The sequence below is a fragment of the Mycetomoellerius zeteki genome, unplaced genomic scaffold (genome assembly GCF_001594055.1).
Source record: "Mycetomoellerius zeteki isolate Tzet28-1 unplaced genomic scaffold, Tzet1.0 scaffold433, whole genome shotgun sequence".
NCBI lineage: Eukaryota > Metazoa > Arthropoda > Insecta > Hymenoptera > Formicidae > Mycetomoellerius > Mycetomoellerius zeteki.
The window spans coordinates 654226-667433 of NW_017257428.1; the positions used below are offsets into that span (position 1 = coordinate 654226).

At 30.9% G+C, this 13208-nt stretch overlaps 2 protein-coding genes and 1 long non-coding RNA gene across 6 annotated transcripts in view; 2 read left to right on the forward strand and 1 right to left on the reverse strand.

The window, feature by feature from the left end:
• The window catches only part of Tpcn1 (two pore segment channel 1), a 23360-nt gene extending 14717 nt beyond the window's left edge, over window positions 1-8643 (reverse strand). The window contains exon 1 of the mRNA XM_018454465.1: window positions 8634-8643. The gene's annotated coding sequence lies outside the window, so the exon portion shown is untranslated. The remainder of the gene's footprint in view (window positions 1-8633) is intronic.
• On the forward strand, window positions 195-9094 carry LOC108726719 (uncharacterized). The gene is made up of 6 exons (XR_001936819.1): window positions 195-355; window positions 1197-1318; window positions 1598-1646; window positions 8592-8711; window positions 8904-8972; window positions 9044-9094. It is a non-coding gene; the product is annotated as an uncharacterized lncRNA (long non-coding RNA).
• Window positions 9095-11635: 2541 nt separating this feature from the next.
• Window positions 11636-13208, forward strand: part of Tpst (tyrosylprotein sulfotransferase) — a 77347-nt gene continuing 75774 nt past the window's right edge. For all 4 annotated transcript variants that reach the window (XM_018454324.1, XM_018454325.1, XM_018454326.1 and 1 more), the window contains exon 1: window positions 11636-11958. The gene's annotated coding sequence lies outside the window, so the exon portion shown is untranslated. The remainder of the gene's footprint in view (window positions 11959-13208) is intronic.

Sequence of the window (13208 nt, forward strand, 5' to 3'; positions counted from 1 at the left end):
CTTCCGATCCCTGAAAACGAAGATAGCTTTAGTCGCGGTTTTGGTTGCTATACCAGAAATACGCTAAAAATCGTCTATTATGCGATGAAGTGAATGATTTGTTAAGTAACGGAGTGCAGTGGTGTGTTGATTGCTTTTACGTTTCGCGGAAGCTTTTACATGCTTTTACAGAGCTTTTACATGCTCAAGTTCTATCACGAATGTGAATTTCGAGCGCATAATTTTTGAACGGTCCGTTAGAACGGTTGGCTGCAGTTGACTCGACTCTGCGTTAACTTCGCGTTTTAACTTCAGGAATGGCGCGGAAAGTACGGCGTGATCAAAACTGACAACTTGGTTAGCCTAAGAGAAAGTGGTGAGTGTAATTAATTTATATATTGTAATGTATTCAATACAGCGCACTTTATATATCCGAGAGATGAAAGATATCCCAGAAAAAGATGAAACGTTACTCAGTGAGAACCGACGATAGAATCGACGTCGATTCCATTAGGCCTGTTCTTTTTAGCTGAACCGTTGCACCAGTTCATCTTTCTTCCTTTTCTCTCCAGGAAGAAAGAAGAGGAAGAAAGATGAACTGGTGCAAAAATAGTTCAGTCAAAAAGAACAGGCCTATTGTCATTCTCACTGATTGTGAGTAGTGGAACAGGCCTATAGTCATTAGGCGCGTTCAAGTTGACAAAGCGGCTAGCCTGCTCGCCAAGCAAATGAATATAATTGGTTGTTACTTATAGATCCAACCAATCATATTCAATCGCTCGGTAAGCATGCCTAGCCGCTTTGCCGTCTTGAACTCGCCCATTGGCTACGTTTACACCGTGCGCTTAGTCCGCGGCCTATACGATAGATGTCTTTGTTTAATATACAGGATAAACAAAGACATCTATTGTATAGGCCGCGGCCTAAATGCACGGTGTAACAGTAGCCATTCGTCTTCTTCACAGGGTCTGCAATAGGAATCACAAATAGTCACAGAGTCTCAGTTAGTCGCAAGAAATCCACCAATTATGATCGAATGTAAGGATAATAATCAACTGTGATAGGTCAATTTTCTATGACTTAAGATCTTAGGACTGCCTTCGACTCCCATCTTGTTCCCTATTGCTATTCTTGTGTCTCAGACTTTAGAGAATAGTAGCCTATTTCTAGTATTGCCTATTCCTCTTTTAATCGAATCGTGTATTTCCATGATTCAGAAATAACGACATAGAAAAAATCGCATCGGAGGAATCTAATGAAGCTAATGATCTGGACAGCCTGAGAGGAGGAGGAGGAGAGATCTATGAGAGATATCGGACGCAGGCGAAACAATCTTGCGGTAAATATTATTTCTTATTTATGGAAAAATTAATTGATTTTTTTATTTATCTAGATTGTTTTTATTTCAATGTGTTTAAAAATAATTACAAGGAAAAAAGTAAGAATAAAATTTTATAAAAAAATTTATTCTTATAAATATCTTTGGAAAATATATAATTATTTTGATAAATATGTAATTGAAAAATAAATAAAAATTTTGTGTAAGAATTTTTCAAGAAGTATTGAAATTATTTTAATCGAGCTGCTTTAATTTAAATCTTTTATCCGTATGTTGCAGAATCATCGTAGCTATGTAACTGATTAACTCCACTGTTGCGCATCGATTGGTAAGCAAAAAAGAAATTTTTATGAGTTAATAGATCTTCTATGTTTTGGGTAATATATCGTCATTGAATCAAACACGATATATTACTCAAAGTTCAGATTTTTTAATTGATCAATAATTGTTAAAATCAAACAGCCAAAAATAAATTATGCACGCGATATGAAATTCATTCTAATTAAAATATCTATCGAGAATAATTAATAATCGCATGGAAATTTTTATTTAAATGGTTTATAATTTCCATTTATTATCCGCATTTAGTAAAAGAAAGTGAAAAATTGTTTTGCGACATTACCGTCTTCTTCGCCTTGTTTTTTCTTAGTATATATTTTGCATAGAAATACTATTAAAATATTCTCGACGCTTTTTTAAAATTTTGAATATTTTTTTAAACTTAAATTATTCCAATTTTTAATTTTTGTTATATTTGTAATGCATTGTTATGCAATTATATTCTGTAGATGTAACACCAATCAATACGTAACACAGAACAAAATTGGAGACCGTGAATGTGTTACCCTCCTGAAATATTTGTAGCTACTTAGTTTTTTGACGTGCTTGTTTTATACAAATAAAAAAGCCAATATATGTATTTTATTATATTAAACGCAAACACACGTCTACTTTCAGGCTTATTTCTGAAAGAAATCTTAATATAGACAAGTTCATATATATCGGCAATGAATTAAATTGTATCAGTAATTAATAATACTTACTCTTCAATTACCAGATTTGGTAGTTATAAAAATTGGTCTATTACTATAAGCTATCTATAGTAATATCTCCATGATTGATGAAAATTATATCAATGTATCTGTGAGATTTTGTTCGCTAAATGTGTTTAAAGATTTAAATGATTTATGACAGAAAACAATAGTGTAGTCACTCTACAGAAATATAATATTGACCAATTTAATATTGAAAGACAATAATTATTTATTTTAAGTATTAAAAGCACTGTTGTTCAATATTTTTAGTACTCCAAATAAGTAATTAATTACTGTCTTTTAATAATAAATACGTCAGTATTAAATTAGATATCTGCAAGGAAAGTCTAATTAGCACGTTTGCAGACCACTATATATTTATAAATTTTGTGTATATGCCTACATGTGTATATAACTACATGCGAATTATAGCTAGGATTATATACATATATATTTTTAAATGTTATATAAATAATAATAAAATAATTTTAACATACTTATAATATTTCATAGAATATTACTTTATTATCTTGTTTTTGAAGAAAAAAGAAAGAACAAAAGATAAAAAATAAGACATTAAAGAGAAGTCAAATGAAATGATTTTATGTTAGATTCAAATAAAATACTATCCAACAGCTATTTTGTCAAAAAATTAACAATTTGAATATTTCAAACAAGCTGTACGTTTTTGACCTTTTTCAATGACCTTTTTGTTAAGATCCGTGCTATAGTATTTGATGTTGGGAATTTTGATAAGTAAGGCTTGTCTAAATGATTTAGGTTCTATCTTTCCATCTTCTTTTTTTGGTAGCATTAAGAGTGCGTTGGCTCCTATGGCACTAACCAACTTATCACTGATGGCATTTCCCTTGGCACAAACTAATGCACAATTTCTTTCCGGGATCCATCCCAAAACTGTCCATGTCGCTCTAGAACGACTATGCAAGACGAACTCAGATTCCATCTACGGGGTTATAAAATTATAACAATATACATCGCATTTTTTTTTACAACATACAAGATTGCGATAATCTTACACAAGCTGGTATTATAGCGTATTCCGAGTAAAAGTTGAAGTACATCTCGTTCAAAAAGGATAAAAAAAATAGTCGCGCGGTAATGAGAGCGGATACTGGATTTCCTGATAGACACCAGAAATATTTCTTTGTGTTATCAATCTCGCACGTTGCAAATATCGTCGACTTTCCTGGTTTGATATCTATGTTTCCTGAAGAAATGCGTTTAAGTTTTAAGCAGGAGGCATGTATTTTTCTTTTGATATATTTAATTATTAATAAAAAAAAAGAGACATTACCGAAATGTATGTCTGCTTTGTAATATTCCTCCAAAATAATTTTCATTAAATCTCTGTTATTTGTCGAGCCTGTTGTCACAAGTATATCTACTTTCTTTAAAGCTTCATCGATTTTATTTTTTATAGGTGCCATCCTAAAAAAAATGTAAATTATTCATTGAATTAATTATTATATATGGAGATGGAAAAATGAAAATTAATTACAATTAGTAAATTAAATAAAGAGTATTAGCATATACAAATTGGGGATAAATTTTAAGTATCCTCACATATTATTCACAATTCCGAAATCCAAAGAGTTATAACCCTGCTCTTTAAGTAATGTAATTAGAGTAATTCGATTAATATCGTAGACAAATCCTGGTATCAAAATTTCTCCAGGTTCCTGTAAATTATTTCCGATAGATAACACACCTATAGGTGTATTTTTAACGACTAGAACTTCTTTGCGACCAGAAGCTGCTAAAAGTCCAATCTCCAATGGGCCAATACGCGTATATGGAGTTGCGACAGTTTTTCCTTTCGTTAATTCGTAACCAACAGGTCTTCAAGACAGATAAACAGACAAATAAATTAAATGGTTTTATAAAGAGATAAAATCTGTATCGTTGCGTTTATTGAAAATATTGAATTTCATACTTAATATTTTCGTTGAATTGTGGTTCAATTAATATCTCAATATACATATCGTCACTGTCTTCAAATTTTTCTACTGGTTTTACATCTTTCACTTGTATAACCGCTGTTGCTTCTGTAATTGGACAGAAATGACAATTAATTCTTTATTGCAAATAGATCAGTATCAGTAATGTGTATAATTATTTACCATCGGGAATAGGATCTCCGCTATTTACCCACACGCATGTCCCAGGTTTAAGCGACATCGGAGAGAACTGAAAAAGTTTTGTTTCGTAATTCCAGTTTGTTACATATACGTATATACATGAGTCTGATACAACTTACCGTATTTTCCTTGTTCTGCTGCAGCACTTTCCTTAAACATTTTCCATCAGTTACTAGTACTGCGTATCCGTGTTTAGTGGATGCATTAAATGGTGGAAAATTATAAGTAGATTCCACATTCTCGCACAATATTCTACCATAAGCATTATTTAACTGCACTGTTTCACAAATAGTTTTATTTTTACTTTCACTTATTATTTCACGTATCTTGAGCAGTGCATTTGTTATAGAAATCATAGGAAATGATTCCTTATGGCGTTTAATCTTGTTCGCGTGCTTCTGTAAGAAAATTTAATCGTACATACAGTATTATAAAATTTTTACTTTATCTCTAATACAGAAAATATTTTAATTGCAAACTTACAGGAACTAAATCAAACAGAGGAGATTTTCTGTAGCGCTTTACGGCAGTTTTGTCTTCTTTCTGTATTAAAAACCTTAATGTATATATAATATCATAAAATTGTATGTTATTACTAACACAAACGATACTTTACCTGCTTCGCTGAATTATCGCTGGAAGTAGATGCAATGTCATGTAGCGGAATATTTTGATTTTTGTCTATACGTATCAAAAATAGCGTCTGCAGTATCATATCTACAACTGATGCGAAATAATCTTTTGTATTTTTGTGCGGACCAGAGAAATCAACGATTAATGTTTGATTTCGTATTCCACATACAGTTCTGAAAACAAATCACAATTATAAAACTTGTAATTATAAAAATCTCAAATTAAATAGAAGTAAAGATTTACTTATGTGGCATAATCTCGTTCAGTTTCGTTTCTATGTTTAATAACGATCTTGTTACTCTTTTAGAAATTTCTTGCTCATCGCTAACATTTTTAATTGCTTCTTTTACAAGTTGTCTGTTAACAGACTCATTATTACCAGTAATAAGAATAACATCAGCCTCATTGCACGCAAGAAGTAATTCTACCTATATCATGTAAACAAAATAAATTTAATGATCAATATAACACGAAGAAGATTTTTAATATACCTGTAGTTACCGTTATATCAATTTCAACTGGGTTTAGTACTATCACGTTAGATATTTGTGCACTGGTAATCTTAGTTGATAGCACATCTCGAATGTCATTACTATTACCAATGTTAATATATTTATAATTGTTATTTAAGCTGTTATCGTCTACAACTTTAATAATCTCACATTAATTGCATTCTATGTACATATTAAGTAATCATAATAGAATTAGAATTTTGAAAATTAGGATACGAATATTGAGTCTGATGATCAAATGTATTTTTTATCATAATTTGTTTAATACGTATATACAAAGAAACTGTTAAATTCTGTTAAATGTGACAAAATTATAAAATATGTAAAAGTTAATTGTATTCATTTATGTAATAGAATTATTAATGGTGAAAGAAACTGTCACAAAATATACTATAATATTTTTAATTTTTAAATTTAGCGTATATATATATATATAATTTTTATTACAATCTGTTATTTAAATAAATGAACTTTATTTAAATATGCACACCGTTTTCTTTAAGAATAGTATAATATGTATGAAGAATATTTACAGAACATACTTGCTATAATTTCAAAGTTGATTACCATTTTACCCTCTTTTAATATCGTTTTATCGTATATATACTGACAATTACCGCAGGATTTTATCGTTTCTTGCGTATTATGTTTTGTCGCAGCTACCACGTTCGTCGATTGGGCTGGTTCTAATCGAAATAGTTCACAGAAATATTTCGGTGACAAATTGTTTACATTTCTTCTCTTTTCTTAATAGTAAGATTGTACTTGGACAATGTCAGCTTTGTTTTCAACATACGTTTAATATGCCGCGAATCTTTTCATGTTTTAAATAATGAATACTTATATATATAATATTTATATATATATAATATCGAAGAATACGTACGAATTACAATTCTAATTTTTCATTTCATTCCTATTGCTATTTCAATTTTGATATATCTCTTCACATTTTTATTTACTAATATTTGCCGTACTATTTTTAATATACGGATGATACATTATAAAATTACAACATAAGTTATATTATAAATTGTATATGTGTAACATATTATATTATAATTACGCATATGTATTTATATTTTATATTGTATATAGTGTGTATATTATACATATATTATAAATATATAGCGTATATATTACACATATATATTTAATTACAGTATAATAAAATAATACTTTTTAAAGAAAAAATAAGATTGAAATAAAAAATAATAAATACATATTTAAATGAAGCCAAATCAAATGGTTATTGTCACGTATAAATTAACAGTGTTAAAATTATTCTGCATTATCTAGTTGTATCTACTTAACGTTTTTTTTTATTGTTTATTATTGTACAATAAAAATTGTTATATTATTAATTAGCTGTTTAATTAAGTAAACAATAACTATTTAAAATAGGTAAAACAGAACTTTTATTATTTAATTAAATAATTTAATCAAATTTGCAAAAATAATATAAATAATTTAATTAAATCTGAAAATTCTATTTTATTGCTATCTATCTAATGCATTCTCGTCCAATTTTAGCTCTGGATCGAGCCAAAACGCAAAGTCATTGACGCAACAAAAATCAAATTTCGAGGACTGTAAAGTTGAGCTTATCAAACTTTATTATCATGCACTTTACAGTTCCCGAAATCTTACAATTTTGGCTCTGGAGCTAGGCCTGATCTAATGCAATGAAATGATGTATTACTATTATAATAAAAAATTATTATTATAATCTAGCTATGTATATTTTAAAATTAATACTATGTTGTAAGGCTATGAAAGACTATGAAAAATCAAAATTGATGGAAACGATAATCACAGTACTTTAAAACTATTTGAAATTTAGAATCTTTACACGGTTCAAGGTGAGCTTTTTCAGCGAAACTGAAGATGTGATATATTTTATGAAACATACTGCAATTACTTAAGAAGGTAAAGTATAATTCCTTCAATATAAAGTATTATTCCTTTTTTAAATTGAAAATATTAGATAATGGATATAAGTACTTTCCTGGACAGTCAATAAGTAAACCTGGTACTTGTTCATCGTTTATCGTTTTTTCTTTGTCCTTATTATCTGGTAATAGCAAAAGTGCGTTTGAACCTACGATGTTACATAGTTTATCCTTGAAAAGATTACCCATGCTACAAGCCGTTGCTACATTATTATCATTAGACCAGTTCAAATGTGCACACGCAACTCTAGGACGATGATGTAGGATAAATGGACGATCTACCTACAATTTTATAAGAACATCATAATATTAGATATATCTTTCTGTGTTTTACGATATTATGTGAGACTAAACTTACATAAATCGGTAATGTAGGAGTTTCCATGTGTACATTGCAAAACATCTTTCTCAAAAAAGGCAAAAGGAGTGCTTGCGCGGCAATGAAAGCAGTTACCGGATTTCCCGACAAACACAAGAAATATTTTATTCTATCATTGATCTTGCATGTAGCTAGTGTGGTTGACTTTCCTGGTTTTATATTTACATTACCTGAAAGAAATGGATACAGTTACGCAAAAGGTTTTTTTATTTTGGAAATTAATGTGAAAAATAAGATTTACCAAAATATATTTCGGCTTTAAAGTAATTTAGTAAGATTTTCTTCAATAAATCTTTATCATTAGCAGAGCCTAATGTCACAAGTATGTCTACTTTATTTAGAGCATTCTTGATATTCTTTTGTATGGATGATGATCTGCAAAAAATTAATTGTTTTTTAAATTTATATAATTATGAACAAAATTTTGTAAATAAAAAACTATTAAAGTGTAATATAATAGCTTGCATATTTGAAATTGTAAAAAATGTTCAATGCTCTCACGTATTATTCACGATTCCAAAATCCGAAGAAGAGAAATTGTTATCTTTCAGTAGTGAAATTAAAATTATTCTGCTAATATCGTAGATGTATCCTGGTTTTAGAGGTTTTCCGGGTTCTTCTAAGTTATTGCCGATGGATAATACACCTATAGACGACTGTTGAGCGACTACAACTTCTTTATAGCCAGAAGCTGCCAAGACTCCCATCTCTTCTGGGCCAATATGTGTGTATTGTTTTAAGATAATTTTATTTTTCGGTATGTTGTAACCAATAGGACTTCAAAATAAATATACAAATAAATAAAATAATTATTTTGATAAATAAAAATAAAATTTTGTCTGAAAATATTGAATTTATACTTAATGTTTTGCCCATATTGTGGTTTATTCTTTATTTCAATATACACTTTGTCTAGATGAGGTTCAATTCGTTTTGTACCTTCCTCTTCTACAACTGCTGTTGCTTCTGTAATCGGACACAAATGGTAACTGATTCTTTATTATAAATGATGGATCAATGTAATTATAACTTCTAATTATTTACCATTGGGAACAGGCGCTCCACTCTTCACCCATACGCACGTTCCACATTGAAGCGAAATCGGAGGAAACTGAACAAGTTTTGTTTAGTTTTAGCTAATTCTAATAATTGTAACTTGTGTTGCATATATGTATATATATATATATATGCAAGAAAAATATATATGTACACATAAAATATAGATATATGCATCAAATTTATCTTACTATATCATTATTGTTCAACACTTGTCTAATTCCTTTTCCATCAGATACCAACATTGCGTACCCATGTTTTTTGGAAGTTCTAAATGATGGTATGTTATATTTCGAACAAACATCTTCACGTAATATTCTACCATAAGCATCACTTATTTTTACCGTTTCAGTGTTTTTATTCATACTTGCTGTGGATATTTCAGCCAATATCATTAGTGCATCATCTAAAGAAATTAGAGGCGTCCATTCCTTATGGTGATCGCTTATATTATCATATTCTATACTCTATAAATATTTTTAATTGTATATATTTATAATATTATAAAATTATTACTTTTATTATGCATAGAGTATCTTACTTCTGTAGATGAACTAGACGAAGAAGAAGATTTCTCATAAGTTTTGGGACAATAAAAATTTTCATTTGTATTTTTATTTTTTCTCTATACAAACAGATTAATTTTTCATGTCATTTTTCTATATCATCTTTTAATTTGCTTTATATATCTATCAATTTTAATATAGACAATATTTTACCTGCTTTGGAAAATTATCGGAAGAATCGAGAAAATGTGCATTGACAAGTGGCGGCTTATTCTCTTTCTCGTTCTCGTCATCTTTCTTGCGTATTAAATGCAATGTATTTATCAGTGTATCTGCAATTACTGTAATGCAAATACTGTCGTGTATGCCGGGCAAATTAATGATTAACGTCTTGTTTCGTATTCCACATACAGTTCTGACAATAAATCAATTATAAGAGTTGTGTGTACATGTCTGTGTGTAAATTTCAAGATTACAACATAAATAAAAGTTTACCTATAATTCGTTATCATCTTCAGATCTTTTTCTATGTTGCTTATCGACAATGCTAGATTTTTAGAAAGTTTTTGGGGATTAATAATTATAGCTTTAATCGCTTTATTTATATATTCTCTGTCAATGGAGTCAATGTAACCAGTAATAAAAATGACATCAGCTTTATTATTTGCAGATATCGAAAGTAATCTTTTCTGTGTCAATTTTATAATAAAATAAAATTTAAGACAAGTATATTTAATAATAACACAAGTATATTAAATTTATTATACATATTTATTATAGATATAATTACCATTATGATATCTTTAAATGGTTGTGCAATTATTACATCGACTATTTCTAGATTACTTATAGCAGTCACTGTGTCATAAATCTTGTTATATTTTACAATATATTGCGGGTCATATAAAAGATTTTTGTTTTCTCTCAAGTCAGTTATATGTAGATTCATGTACATCCGAGTTGATTTATTTACTAAATGGATACAATAAAATTATTAGATTTTTAAAATATAATAATTAAGCTTAAAGATATATGTATATATTTTATGATTTGTCTTAATATTTACAAGTAGCTATTAAACACGAATCTAAAATAAAGCTATAAAGCAAATTTTCTTTGTTATACTGTATAGGCATATTAATTATTACAGATATTAAATAAGATATATTGTTTGTCTTTCTAGTGTATAAATATAATGTTTTTAAAACATTTTTTATTATAATTTTGTATTTAAGAAATGAACTTTATTAAGTTATATATGCAATATTTACGAGTCCGATTGAATACACATGAAAAATACATGTTGAATCATGGTACATACCAATTATAATTAGAGCTTTTATTGCCATTTTCGCACCTTCAGATATCTTCGTGTTATATATAACTGACACCTTAACTTTTTTTGCTATATATTTAATTCCAATTGTCACGTCCGTCGACGGAGCTAACTTTGTCAAAATGATGTTTGTGGTGATGGTTACAAAACGTTTTGTGATGAGATGCTGTTTATATTTTTTTTCTTTCTGAATATTGAAACTGTATTCCGTAACGTCGATTTTATTTTTAGTGAAAATACTGTCACATTTCGTTATAATTACGTAAAAAGTACGTGTAAAAATGTATTTCAAATTAATATCAATGACTTATAAGAATATTCCAATTAAAATTCCAATTAAACAAGAAAAAGAACAATAAAAATATTATATACATATATATAGATATTACAAATAGAATAAATTATAATACTAACATAAATTGAAAAATTTAATCTGATCATTTATGAATATATATACATTTTTCATAATTACACAAGAAATCAGTATTAAATTAGTTTCTTGTGAGAAGGAAAGATTTAAAGATCGGAAATACCGTAACGTTCATTTTATTTCTAGAATCGTAAGTTGCGACATGATTTGAAGAAAAGCGCGGGCGTACAACGCAGCACCATCCAACGGATTCCAACGGAACTAGCCGGTGCGCTGGAGCTTCCGTGCGACGCCGTGAGGCGGCGCGCAAGCGCAACTCGCAACTCGCAATCGTCCGCCCTTTTCCCGCCGCGCTGACGCTGACGAGTGTCGGGGTCGGGCGGCCAGTAGCAGCTGACCGATGGGAGCGTTCGGAGTAGTTCCTTCCGTACTCGGCTTCGCAGTCCTCGCATTCGTGCGTGTCCGCGTAAGCCCGTGCGTTTCACGGCGATCCGTCAATCGCCTTACGTCGCTCGGCGCGTGTCGTGTGTGATCCGAGAAAGTAAAGCCGGCGCCGAGAGAAGAATTCGCGAGGACGCCGCATCTTCTACAATCTACGTCGATTACGAAACTAGTGAAAGGCACGCGACACGCGGGACGAAGACGACGACGGCCACGACGACACGGGTCACGGGTGGAATTGCCACGGTCAACGGAACGCCGGGTGAGTAGCGATCTTCGTTTCACTTTTCTCTTCTCGCGATCGCGTCGCCGATCTTCATCGTAGAGCGTAGTGCGATTGAATATTCTCGCGGCTACATGTCCAGTTTTTAACGTCAACTTTCTCCCATAAGATTTTTTTTATAACGCTCATAGAATTCTATTTATATATGACGCTCACCAAACGGTATGTACGATCGCACGACATCACGAATCCGTGGCGCGATCAGTTGTCACGTCGCAGTTTCGTGACATTACACAGAAACGAAGGTGCGTGCGTGCGTGCGTACGTACTTGCATGCGTCAAACCAGCCGCGCACATATGAGACTTTCGCGTTCTCCGGGGTGACTGACACCTGATGCGTCGATGACCGTGCCATGCGTAGAAATATGGAATCCGTCCGTTTAATAACGACATGTCATGCGAAAAGATCGCGCGTTGTTTATTTTTGTCCGATGATAAAATACCGCCGCATTCCGACGCCTCGCGAAGGATACGATCATCTGCGTTACGCAAATATACATACATTTTTTTTTCGCGCGGAGGGAGGACGCGCGATCCGGAGAAAGCGTCAGATGGCGTCGCGTCCTTCCGGGGAGGACTATTTGCGCGGTGAATCGCGACTTCCCAGACCACGGCCGAAAATACATATTCGTGAATGAACGCATTGAGAAAAATTTCTGATTGAAAACGAATCGGAAGATTCCTGATCGCATCAGTCAGAAATCTGCATGTTACTTCAACTAGTTACTTCCAAAACGTCCTCTCAGGAAAATTTTTTAAATATCGAGTAATGATTTTCCTCGAAAAGAATATTTTGGAATATAGCCTAAAACTATAGATTATAGATTCAACCAGAAAATTCCGATTCGTCCATTTTCAATCAGAATTTCAATTAATGCAACCTGCACTTTTTCCCGTGCGATCGATGATTTTAAAGATGTATTTTTGTAGCGCGTCTTTTACACGCTTAATGCATCTGTAAATAAACATAAACAAAACTGTTATTCCCGTTGTTCATACATTTTTTATATATTTTATATATTTGATATACTTTTTGTACATTTATGTATTCTTCAATGCCGAAAAACTAAAGTACACCGGAAGATCAAAGTGCGTTGACGCTGCAATTTTAAATTCTAACGGGTTTATATCTCGGCATTTGAAATTCTAACGCGCATATAATAGAATTTTAAATTCTGATGTGCACATCGTAGGAAGAACATATTGAATACAATTTATCAGTTACTGTT